Genomic DNA, 13,117 nt, shown 5'->3' with positions numbered 1-13,117 from the left:
ATTTGTCCTATGTATTGGAAAAAATTTCTTCAAAAATTCAGTTTACATTTCCTTCCATGTGCATATGGTTCTAGGTCTCAATGCATTTAGCCACGTTTTAGCCTTATCTTTCAAGGAAAATGGAAACAACTTTAGTCTAATAACCTCCTCAGTGTATGTCCGGTCCATGAATGTAGAACAAACCTCTTCAAATTCTTTGATATGAAGGTAAGGATTCTCGAAATCCATGCCATGAAAATGTGGAATTAATGGAATCATTCCTGGTTTGAAATTAAAAACATTTGCATTCAAAGGTTGGATTATGCATGAGGGTGTGCTAGTTTTGACAGGTTGTAAATAATCTCTAAGTGTCCTATTCTGATTCACTACTTCACGATCATGATTCTCATTTTCAGCCATGGTACTATTAGTGTCAGAAGATGACTCAAGAGAAAGTGATGATGAAGTAAAAGATGCTTATGATTCTGTCCTAACCAACCGAGAAGTTTGGTCCCTAGTCCAACCAGTCATACAAACAAGAACAGATAATGAAAGAATATGCAAGACAAACAGAGAAAAATAAAGTAAAATAAAATAACGAAAAATGTCACCCAAGCTGGGAAAAGGTTCACAACGCTACAAACGTCTTCTCAACAATATGAGAATGCTCTGCTAAACACCAGTTGTCTCCAGCAACGGCGCCAAAAACTTGATCAGCTTTTAATTTCGACTTCCAAGTGTAGAAGCTGTCAAAGTAATATAAGGGTAAATCTCAAGATCGAATTCACAGAGACAATGAGAATTTAGCAAACATTTCATATTCGCAAGACAACATATTATTGTTTATGGTGACAAGAAATTTTGAAATGATAAGAAATCAGCACACTAAATGATCTATCAATGAACAAAAAAATAATAAGAAAAGAGAAATAAATTTTAAAAGTTAACCACTAACTATATCGACTCCAAAATGGAGCTATTTACTAGGGGAGTGTGGAATGAATTAAGAGTGAAATTGTTGGGAAGTTCCCGCACGTGTGAAGCTGAAAATAAAAGTGAATCTATTTTTCTAAAATTGCTAAGAATCAAGAGATTTAAAGAAAATATGCGGAAGTTGACTTAAACTTGTAAGAAGCAATTAAACAAACACTTGGGATGCAATTTTCACTCACAAATTTGGTGATAGATTTACTTCTCTTTTCATCTTCTCTCAACCATTCTCTTATTCCTAGAAATCATGGTCGGATAATATAGCAATGAACCACAATTTTTATTCTAATAAAACTACTTGACAAATTATATGACAACCATAGAAAATTGAAAGAAAACCATCAAAGTCATGTTACTTGTTCAAGTATCAATTGTGCCTTTACGTCTACAACTGATCTAAACCAAGAACAAAGAACTCGAATCTTTCGAGATGTACATTGAAATATAATCCATCAAATTAATCATCAAAAACACTAAATATCAAAGAAAATCCAACCCCAAATAGTTATGGGTTACTCATTGAATCCCAAGCTAAAAATCTAGCCTATCTTCTCTAGATTAACAAATGCTCAAGAAGATTAAAATCAAACATCTTTAACTACTTTACTAAACGAAAATTGTAGAATAAAAATACTGTAATATCAAAATTCGCTGAAGCCCCGAAACTAAGAAGAAAAACCAGACAAAAATAAAGAAGAAGCAAAAAGAACGAGAGCCTGCGCACGAAAATTTCTGTTTCTTTTATACTCTGTGTTTTGCTGCTCAGCCCAGCGTTTCTGCGTTCCACTTCCTATGTTTTGAGTCTCAGCCCCGTGCGCGTCTTCTAACTCTCTACAGTGCATGATTCTCCTGCGTTTCATGTGCATCCATTTGGGTTTTTAGCCCCTTTCTGCTGTGCGTTTCATCTGCTAGTCTGCCCGCGTGAGTGCGTCTGTGTTTCCCTTCTGCAGTGCGCTTGTCTCCAGCTCTTGCAGTTCGCGTCTCCAGCTCCTGCTCGCGGTGATGGCACGATCTAGCCTCTGCAGCGTGCGCCTTGCTTCACTTTTCTTTGCCTTGCAGTACATTTCCGAGTGCATGAGTCTTTGTTCGTGCGTCAAGCTCCTCAAGCCACGTTCCAGCCCCTGCATTTTGCATCTTGCGTGGGTTGAGTTTCTTCTTTTGATGTTGTTGTGCCAGTTGGGTATTTCCAAGAATACCCATGTGTTTTAATATTTTTCCCATAATGCCCTGCAACATAAATAAAATATGAGGAGTAAAATTTTGGAGTATTAATTTTGGTGGGAACTAACTGCAATACAACTCCTTTCAAGTGCAAAATATCAAAATTTCATATTGAGTCAAGAACTAAAAATTACTACATAATTAAGTGCTTCATTCATATTTTGGTTAAACAAATCATTCACTTTAGAAGCTTAATCATGTAGTTTTTGACACTTTATCAATTCCATAGAAGACTGTGGTCTGGACAGCCAACCGAGACGATCCTCCACTTCCCGCTGATGTTAAATTGAACTTCTCAAGCGACGGACGGCTAATTCTGCAATCGGCACAAGGCAGGGAGATCAGGTCGATCGCCAGTAGTACCGAAGCTGTAGCAGCGGCATCGATGCTGGATTTGGGCAACTTTGTTCTCAATAACTCTAATAACTCACCAATTTGGTGGAGTTTGAACCAGCCAATCGACACCTTCTTACCAGGTCAGAAGCTTACGACCAATGAAGTGCTATTTTCCAGTCGTTCGGACACCGACCACTCAACATGCATTTTTCGTCTCATAATGCAACAAGATGGCTTTCTGGCGATGTACCCGGTTGGAACCCCACCAACACTTGAGTATGGTTATGGGGGAGTTGGTGTTTCTGGAGAAGGGCCTGATGTTTCACTAAATTTTGATACTGATGGTCACCTCTACTTGCTCAATGGCACTGGAATATATATAAAGAATATTACATCGGGAAGTCCAACAAAAGGTTTAATCTACCTTTTGAGAATTGGCCCTGACAGCATCTTGCGGCATTACTCGCACAATCTGGATCAGAATGGTGATTGGAAAGTCACATGATCAGATCAAACCGATGTGTGTCTCCTTGGGGGTCTCTGTGGCATCAATGGATTTTGTGTTCTAAACAATCAAGATACATATGGTTGCAAATGTCTTCCCGGATTCAAACGTGTTAACGAAGGCAGTTGGACTTCAGGATGGGAAAGGAATTTTGATTCTAAAAGTTGCAAAAGCAATGAAGCAGTTTCTGGATATACCATGGAAGTAGAGCCCAATACCGTATGGGAAAATGCTAACTATTCTATCCTGATGTCTCCCACCCAAGAAGGATGTGAATAAGCATGTTTGAGGGACTGTAACTGTGGAGCTGCGTTGTACAAAGACGGAGAGTGTAAGAAACAAAGGCTTCCTTTGAGATTTGGAAGAAGAAACCAGAGTGACTCAAGCGTAGCCCTCATCAAGGTGCCGAAAGGAAGTAACAAGGAAATTCGAGTGGACATCCTCATTGTTGTTGTTTCGTTGATTGCATATACATGCATTGTCTTGGCAGTTTTCAAATATCGTGTTCGGGCCAACAAAAACATATCTAACAATGAATAAGTTGGCTTGGGTGAGGATGTTACTCCAAAATCATATACTTAAGCAGAACTTGAGAAAGTGACTGATGGTTTCTAGGAAGAGCTCGGTAGAGGAGCATTCTAGATGAGCCTTCACTTCGTCCTTCAATGAGGATGGTTCTACGTATGTTGGAAGGGACTGTTTTTATTCCAATCCCTCCCAATCCGGCATCTTTTCTCACTGCCCTCTAAATTGGTTTTGCAATTTATCTGTCTCGAAAGCCGAAACCCAAGCATGTAATGGTTTGAAATAATAACAAGTGCCCAGCTCGTTCTGTTGCTTAGAGCACTCTCGTTGGATTAGTTAAAGTTAAAGGTCATTTTTTATGAATATAAGATAAATTTGACTTTTAGCTATTCCATTCACATAAATCTCCACATTAGATTATACATTTATTTATTAGATAGTAATGAATAATTAATAATTTCTAAAATATTTAATTTTTTTAATTATTAATTTATTTTATTTTATCATATTTTACTATTCTACCAATTATATATTAATTAATAATCATATTATTATTAAATTAATATATCACTAACTCAAATTAATATATCAATTTCAAAAATATTTTAATTTTTTTAATTATGAAATTACTTTATTTTATCATATTTTACTATTCATAATATTATATATTAATTAGTAATCATATTCTATTTAAATTATGGATTAAAAATAGAAACTAGAAAGACATTGATGGAGACCTTCGGAGAAAGAAACAATTGATATAAAATGGATTTGATTAATAAACAGTGTCTTTCAAATTTGAAAATAACTTTAGAAGTTACTGTAACTATATTCCAAATATTTGAAATATAGCTATTCCAATGTGATATATTTTATGGTTCAATAGCTAAATTCTCATTGGATTTAACTTTTAGTTGTTCTTAGAAGTAGATAAAGAAGATAAAAGATCTCGTGTTTTTGGTGCAATAATTTCTTTTTCTTTCTAGCTGTAGTTCCAAATATATGTATTCCATTGCAACACTAGTGTTTTGGTTCCTTAATCTATTGTATTCATATATCATATATGGGATGCAATATATGATATATGAATACAATAGATTATATATAATTAATGGGTGTGTTCGCTTGCGTTTTGTATACCTATTGATTATTATTTATTTATTTATTTTGGATTGATTGATTTAGAACGGTAATTGATACCACCTGTGGCGCCCTCGACCCCCATGTAGAGAAAACACGGGAATCGAGACGCCGGGATGATGACAACACGGTCACACATCCCAACGAAGTGCCAGTGTGTGTACATGCAACGATGTACAAATAAAAACGCAGCGGTTAATCAAGTCTACTAAGTACCAGAATTTAAATACAAACTAAACATCGGTAAAGTTTTAAAAGCAGTTATACAGTCATCCAAAAATAAAGTTAACACATGTCCCAAAAATACAAAAGGGTAAAATAAAATAACAATAACCAGTGATCACAGATCACTCCTCGGGCGGAGCCGTCTCCTCAGGCTCGCCCTCCTCCTCCTCATCTGCATCAAAATCTGCGTTACCATAGAATGGTACCGCAGGTAAGTATAACCCAAAAAAATAATATCCTCAGGAATAAAAATGCATTAATGCCACCAACATGCATGCATATGAAGAAATATGCATTTTTCCTCAAAATATCATTTTCCCCGAAAATGATTAATTTTCCAACACACGCCAAAATCCCATTTGGCCCAAAAATAATCCGTAAAACATTTTCCCAGAAAATGAATTACACAAAATCCAACACACGCTATTTTCCCAGAAAATAGTCCATTTTTAATGTATGCACCATGATCTCCCCTATGGGTCATCCGCACACCCTGGCTTCGTAGCGATGCCCACTTTCGCGCCCAACACGTTAGTGGGAAACATCCACTACACAACGAGCGATGCCCAGTTCCGCGCCCAGCGCGTACATAACCAAGCATCCTCTAGTCCCCGCCAGCAGAAGGACCACGGAGTCGGCACGAATCTCTCGTCCGATCCCATTGTCGCCCAGCGACAATCCAGGGGACGTTACTCAGTTTATTCCGCTCCCGAGTAACCAGAGGAGCTCCACCGAGATAATGCCCCATCTCGGCTTGGGGTTCGTGATACACACGCACCCAACAAATCATTCACATGAAAACCCAGTTTTCATAAACACATGAACATGAATGCAATACACGAAAACCCAGTTTTCCTTTACAAACATGAACATGCATGAAATAATGAAATGCACATGAACCAACCAATCCAAAATCCATCAATAACCAATATCCAATAACCAATCCAATCCAATCAAACCAACAACTCCAATCACAAATCCATCCGACCCCCGTACTCCTCGGACTCAGTCCGGCATGCCAAAAAAATACAGTGAAAAGGGTTAGTGCAAAAATACATAAAATTCATGAGAATTCTTTGGAGAAATACTTACAGCGCTATATGATAATTTCCGGAGGATCACGAAGCTGAAAAAGGCGACGTCTGAGCAACACCACAGTGTAAAATACACTGTGGCCGTGGGTCACAAATACCCACTTTTCAACGGAGACAAACGAAGACCCCAAAATGATAGGGTAGGGCCTAGAGAGGTCGGTGAAGCCAATGGTGGTGGTGGTTTGCCGTGGATGACGGCGCAAATGGTGGTTTAAGGCCAAAAACGTACAAATCGGAAATGGACTTGGTGGGGCTTCACCGGTGACGGATCGGAGCTGGGGTTGGGTCCAAAGGGTTGCCAAGAGGTCTGGGATGAAGTGGTAGGAAGATGGTGGCCAATGGGGGCGCGACGGCGGCGCAACGGCGAAAAGAGTGCCGCGGCTTCGTGGGTCTCGTGGGGGCTATCGGCGGCACGAACGGAGGTGGGGTTGGTGGGGTAGGACGACCGGCGGGAGGGGAACACGAGGGGATGGGCGGTGAGAGTCACCGCCGGCTCAAGGCGGCGGGCTGGGTGGAGGCCGAAGTCGCACGGGGAGAGAGAGAAAGAGAGAGAGAGCTCGCGCACGGGGGGGAAAGTAGCGGGAAAAGAAAGAAAAAGGAAAGAAAAAGAGAAAGAAAAGAAGAAAGAGAGGAAAGAGAAAAAAATAGAGGGAAAGAAATGAGGTCCAGTCCTCATAACTTGGGTCACGAAAATGATCCAACGGAAACGATTTTAAAACCATAAGTTAAATAAAATAATTTAAACGTAATGGTAAAGTCAAATTGAAATAATTTAAATATTAAAAGCAATTTAAATGCATAACAATAAATAAATATCAAGAAAGTACATAAAAATAATTTTCACCAAATTAACAAATTAAAATCATAGAAATAAACTCACTAAAAATCCAACCAATTTTAAAGTAAGAGGATAAATTTTTGAATAAATAATAAAAATCCTTCAGTAAAAATACACTAAAATACGGGGTGTTACAAAAAATATTCTTATACGTGCTTTGATTTTATATATTAATATTTATTGATAAAATTAGTCATTTTGATATATGAAATTGATAATAATTAGATATATGACATTTGTATTTTTTAGCACATGGTGCTAATTGTAAAATATAAAAAACAAATTAAGAAAAAAATAACAAATAAAAATAAAAATATTTTTTATTATTTGGTTCAAAGATGCATAATTTAATGTAAGAGTTTTTCTTGTTATGCAAAATTAATCTTTAAAAGATGTGATTTTGAAGATGCATATTGAAAAACCAATACTAGCTCTAATCCGCATAATATTTGGCTTAGAATTCACTTTCCATCCGCATAATATTTGGGTTGGACACTGGCTCTAATTCAGCTACCCGTGGAAAACAAAACTTGTTCACTATGAGGACAAAATGGCTGTCTTGAGGTGTTCTTTTTTTTAATTCAAAATGCGTTCTTTTAGGATTTCACTTGTATTTTTAACGCATGCTATAAATGCAACGGTGTTTGGAAAGGCATGAGTGTTTAAAATGCTTTTTTTTTTTTTTCTAATTTTAAATAGAGTAGTGCTATCCATAGGTATAATTTTACGCATAATATCATACATTTGAGTGATAGCTCCATTTTCAATAATTAATACATTAATACCATTGCGGTGTGTGTTTTGCACCCTCGCCAACCTTTTTGCCCAACCTGTATTAAAGAAGCTGGATGATCCAGATTACCAGGAATACCTCTGATGCCTAAAATTAATATGTTACTCAAGAGACAGAGAGAGCTTCCAGGATCAAAACAAGGTTTTATTTTGTATTTGTATCTAGGCTTTTATACTTCCCCTTTCAGGGTGGGTTCTTGTTCCCTCTGTGCCTGTGATGTCCACCCTCTGATCTAGGTAGCATGTCATTGCATTTAATGTGGCAGGACAAGGTCGATCTACTCATATAGGGACTCCCTGCTTAGGGTGGCATGTCGCCGCATTTAATGTTGCAGTTCCTGTCAGGGACATGATCCTGACCCATATCGAGTCATTTATGCAGCTTAGCTAGAGGCATGCCCATGTGAATTAGGGTTGAGCACTGACAATGTCGAAGTCAGAATGCCCTACCTCCGACTCCAACTCTGACTCCGACTTCGACTTTGTTGAAGGTCAAATCCGACCTCCGACTCCGATTCGCATAGCGTCCGATCTGACTCCGACTCCAACTTGTTAGAGCGGAGTTGGATTTGAGATTTTTTATTGGGATTTTTTCTTAATCCATTTGAAATTTCAATTTGACAATCTTGAGCTCTCACTAATCGGATTTGGACTTCTAGATTTCAGTTTTATAAAAAAATATTTTTTTCAATTTCAATTTTATTAAAACATAACCAAAACTGAAAAAATAAATAATTTTACAAATTAATGTTATTATACATTAATATTATATTTTATTATATGTTAATATTTATACATTAGTATTACATGTTATTATACATTGATTATTATACATTACTAGTACATATTATTATACTAGTTTAGTTATTATATATTATAATTAAATGTTATTATAAATTTATATATTTGTATTTATATATAATACATTAGTATTACTAGCCTGGGGCTAGGCGGCGAAGGAAAAATTTGTCATACCAATTACTCCGTAAATCCCCGCCACATGGGCATGACGGGAATTTTTATAACCCACGACCGTTTTCTCCTCATCCACATAAATTTCCTTGGCCTTACATATTCCCACATCTCGAGATAGGGTACGACAGGTCAAATACGTATAGTTATATAAATAATTTGTAAGTATAACTAGCATTTTCCGTCCAAATAATTGCCTTGTTTTAAATTTTGAACCTCATTTTTGTTTGTTTTTATTTTTATGGCCTGAATGTCAGTACCTCATATTTGGCCAACTCCGTTATGACCATGATGCAAGGTTCCTGACTGCACGAACCATTGTTTTAGTCAGTATAAATGGTGGCGTATTGCATTCTTTGATTGATGAACATTATTTTGATTCTTCCATTTGAAAACACAGCGAAGGGAAGAAAAATTTAGAGAGAACAATTCTGAGGCGATGGCAACCATCTTGCCTCCTCTAATTCTTCTTCTCTTCTCAGCAATTTTCACTGCAGAAGCTCAACCAGTTGGGCAATCCGTTGTCGGGCCAGGTTCTTTGTTAACACCTACAGGCACCAATTCTTCTTGGCTATCACGTTCCGGTCTATATGCCTTTGGATTCTACAAGCAGGTAGGGGTGTGCAAAATTCTGAAAATTCCAACTCCGTCCGACTTTCGCTCTGACTCCGACTCCGACAGAGTCGGAGTCATCGGAATTCGGAGTCAGAATTCGGAGTAGCTTCGAATATCTATTCGGAGTTGGAGTCAGAGTCGGAGCTCCAAGAAGCTCCGATTCTGACTCCCAAATTTTTTTTATTGAACACTTGCGCTCAAGCGAGGTGTCGAGCGCACTTTGTATTGAACATTGGCTCGAGAGACATGTCAAGCAGACGTCGAGCGAACCTCTCTGAAAGAGTTCTGCTCGAGCGACATGTCGAGCAAAAGTCGAGCGAACCTCTCTGGAAGAGTTATGCTCGAGCGACATGTCGAGCGGAAGTCGAGCGAACCTCTCTGGAAGAGTTCCGCTCGAGCGCCACGTCGAGCGCATGTCGAGCTCCGATCTTATGTCGGAGCTCCGATAGGAGGTCGGAGCTCCGACCTCCGATCGGAATCGAACTCCGACTCCAGTTCGGAGTTGGAGTCGGAGCTCCAATTTGGCTCCGACTCTTGTCGGAGTCGGAGGTCGAAAACGAGCACTCCGACTCCGTCGGAGTCGGAGCCCAGCCCTACAAGCAGGGCAACGGCTATGCTTTAGGAATTTTTATTGCCGGGATTACACAGAAGACTATAGTCTGGACAGCCAACCGAGACAAACCTCCACTTCCCGCTGATGTTAAATTGAACTTCACAAGCGACGGACGGCTAATTCTGCAATCGGCACAAGGCAGGGAGACCGGGATCGTCAGTAGTACCGAAGCTGCAGTAGCGGATCGTTGCTGGATTCGGGCAACTTTGTTCTCTATAACCCTGATAACTCACCAATTTGGAAGAGTTTCGACCAGCCAACCGACACCTTCTTACTAGGTCAAAAGCTCACGACCAACAGACCACTCAACAGGCAATTTTCTTGTCAGAATGCAAGAAGATGGATGGCTGGCAATGTACCCGGTTCGAACCCCATTCACACTTGAGTATGGTTATGGGGGACTTGGTGTTTCTGGACAAGGACCTGATGTTTCACTAAATTTTGATACTGATGGTCACCTCTACTTGTGCAATGGAGCCAGAATATATATAGTGAATATTACATTGGGAAGTCCAAAGTTTAATCTACCGTTTGAGAATTGACCCTGACGGCATCTTGCGGCATTACTCACACAATATGGATCAGAATGGTAATTGGACAGTCACAAGGTCAAATCCGACCAATGTGTGTCTCCCTGGGGGTCTCTGTGGCATCAATGGATTTTGTGTTATAAATGATCAAGAATATGGTTGCAAATGTCTTCTCGAATTCAAACGTGTTAACGAAGACAGTTGGGCATCAGGATGTGAAAGGAATTTTGATTCTAGAAGTTGCAAAAGCAATGAAGCAGTTTCTGGATATACCATGATAGCAGAGTCTAATACCGTATGGGAAACTGCTAACTATTCTATCCTGAAATCTCCCACCCAAGAAGAATGTGGAAAAGCATGTTTGAGGGACTGTAACTGTGAAGCTGTGCTGTACAAAGACGGAGAGTGTTGGAAACAAAAGCTTCCTTTGAGATTTGGAAGAAGACAACAGAGTGATTCATACGTAGCCCTCATCAAGGTAGGCATGTCTTCATTCTCTCTGGATCCAATTGTGCCGAAAGAAAGCAACAAGGAGATTCGAGTGGACATCCTCATTATTGGTGCTTCGTTGATTGCATTTGCATGCATTGTCTGGGCAGTTTCTGGAATTGTAGTTTACAAATATCGTGTTTGGGCCAACAAAAACATATCTAACAATGAACAAGTTGGCTTGGGTGAGGATGTTGCTCCAAAATCATATACTTATGCAGAGCTTGAGAAAGTGACTGATGGTTTCAAGGAAGAGCTCGGTAGAGGAGCCTTTGGGATTGTTTATCGGGGGGCAATATGGAATGGCGAGAAGATTGTGGCTCAAACGGCTGGACAAATTGTTGGCCGAGCGGGAAAGAGAGTTTCAGACGGAGGTGCAAGTTATTGGAAGAACACATCACAAAAACCTAGTCCAGTTACTCGGGTATTGCCACGATGGACCGAATAGGCTTTTGGTGTACGATTATATGAGCAATGGTTCACTTGCAGATATACTCTTCAAGCCATCAAAACAACGACCTTCTTGGGATAGAAGAGTTGAAATTGCTCGCAATATAGCAAAATGAATTCTCTATCTCCACAAGGAGTGTGAGCCACAGATCATTCACTACGACATAAAACCACATAACATTCTCAAGGATGAGAACGAGTGTGCAAAACTCGCTGATTTCGGATTAGCGAAGTTGCTGAAACCAGACCAAACCAAAACCTATACCGACATAAGAGGCACAAAGGGCTATGTCGCACTAGAGTGGCATCGGAATCTGCCCGTGACAGTCAAAGTAGATGTGTATAGCTTTGGAATTGTACTTTTGGAGATTATTTGTTGTCGAAGGAATGCGGACTTTGATCTTCCCGGGGAAGAAGCACTTCTTGAAGTGGTCGACAAGAAACAACTGGAGAGAATGGTTAAGGTTGCACTCTGGTGCATTTTGGATGAGCCATCACTTCGTCCTTCAATGAATAAGGTTCTACTTATGTTGGAATGGACTGTCGATATTCCAATCCTTCCCAGTCTGACATCTTTTCTCACTGCCCTCTAAATTGGTTTTGCGATTTATCTGTCTCAAATGTCAAAACCGAAGCAAGCAGTGGTTTGAAATAAAAAGTGCCCAGCACGTCCCGTTGCTCACAATTGGTTTTGGTTTGGTCTATTCTAGCATCAATAGATGTACCAAGCAGCAGCAGCAGCAAATGCAGATTTGTGTTTGAATATATATATATATATATATATTAGAATTGAACAACGAAATTCACTTGCTGCTTTACATTTTTCAAAATTACCAGGACAAAAAACTAAATATCTATATTATATATGACGAAAAGACAATGTTCTGTAAAGAAATCTAGTTCAAATATCTGGATTGGAATCTTCTGGGATTTTACAGTCAGTGTCACCAAACTATCATTAGCCCTTTTCACAAGTACCTTCAAAGGTACTCCAACTCTGTCTACCATTATCTCAATAATCTGCAACAGATTCACCAATCATATAGACCATCAACAAAACAACTCAATCAATTAAAATGTAAGCATCAAACTATAATATCACTGAGCTGAATTTCAAAACAGAGCCAGTTTTAAACCCTATCTTTATTTTTAATGGACATTTTTGCACACCAGAATCTAGTCCCTTCTTTTTAAAAGGCAAAGGTTCTTTTATAATTTTTATTTTTAATTTTTAAAGTTTTTAATGGAAGTATTATGAATAAGGCAAAATTTTCGCAATTACAGAAACATGTGGCTTGTGAACAGAGGAAAACAAAACCAAAAACAGGACAATCCGCTATGCTTTGATTTTTTATAAGATTTTATATAATTTTTATCCAATTTTTTTCCTCTCATTTTTGAAAATTCCATAAAATATCTTAACTCAAATTGTTTCACTATTATTAACAGATTTCTCATCTCATCTCAACATCGAAACAAGCCATAACCTTAATAATATTTGGACGCCAATTCACTTTCTTTATGGATGTAATTCATCTAGAAATAAACAAAAAAAAAAATCAGGTGACCTGAAATCCCATTATCAATGACAAACAATGTTGACATGCAAGTTTTGTTGACAAAAAAATCAGGTGACCTGAAATCCCATTAAAATGGGTTGGAACATATTATAAATAAAGTTCTTTAAAACTGGGTTGCAGCCCATCCTATATTAATTGCGACCATGCAAAACAGCCCTTGTCTCTCAGCTCTAGTATTAGTACCCCAGATATAGAAATATGAGAATTCAACCAAAAACATCTC

At 38.5% G+C, this 13,117-nt stretch overlaps 1 pseudogene; it reads left to right on the top strand.

Annotated features, from left to right (window-relative positions):
* The first annotated feature begins 9,056 nt into the window (after positions 1–9,056).
* LOC108996959 lies at positions 9,057–11,907 on the top strand (annotated as a pseudogene).
* Positions 11,908–13,117: the final 1,210 nt, after the last annotated feature.

The sequence above is a fragment of the Juglans regia genome, chromosome 1 (assembly GCF_001411555.2).
Source record: "Juglans regia cultivar Chandler chromosome 1, Walnut 2.0, whole genome shotgun sequence".
Classification (NCBI taxonomy): domain Eukaryota; kingdom Viridiplantae; phylum Streptophyta; class Magnoliopsida; order Fagales; family Juglandaceae; genus Juglans; species Juglans regia.
The sequence above is the reverse complement of the archived record's forward strand: the minus strand, read 5'-3'. Positions and strand labels throughout refer to the sequence as shown.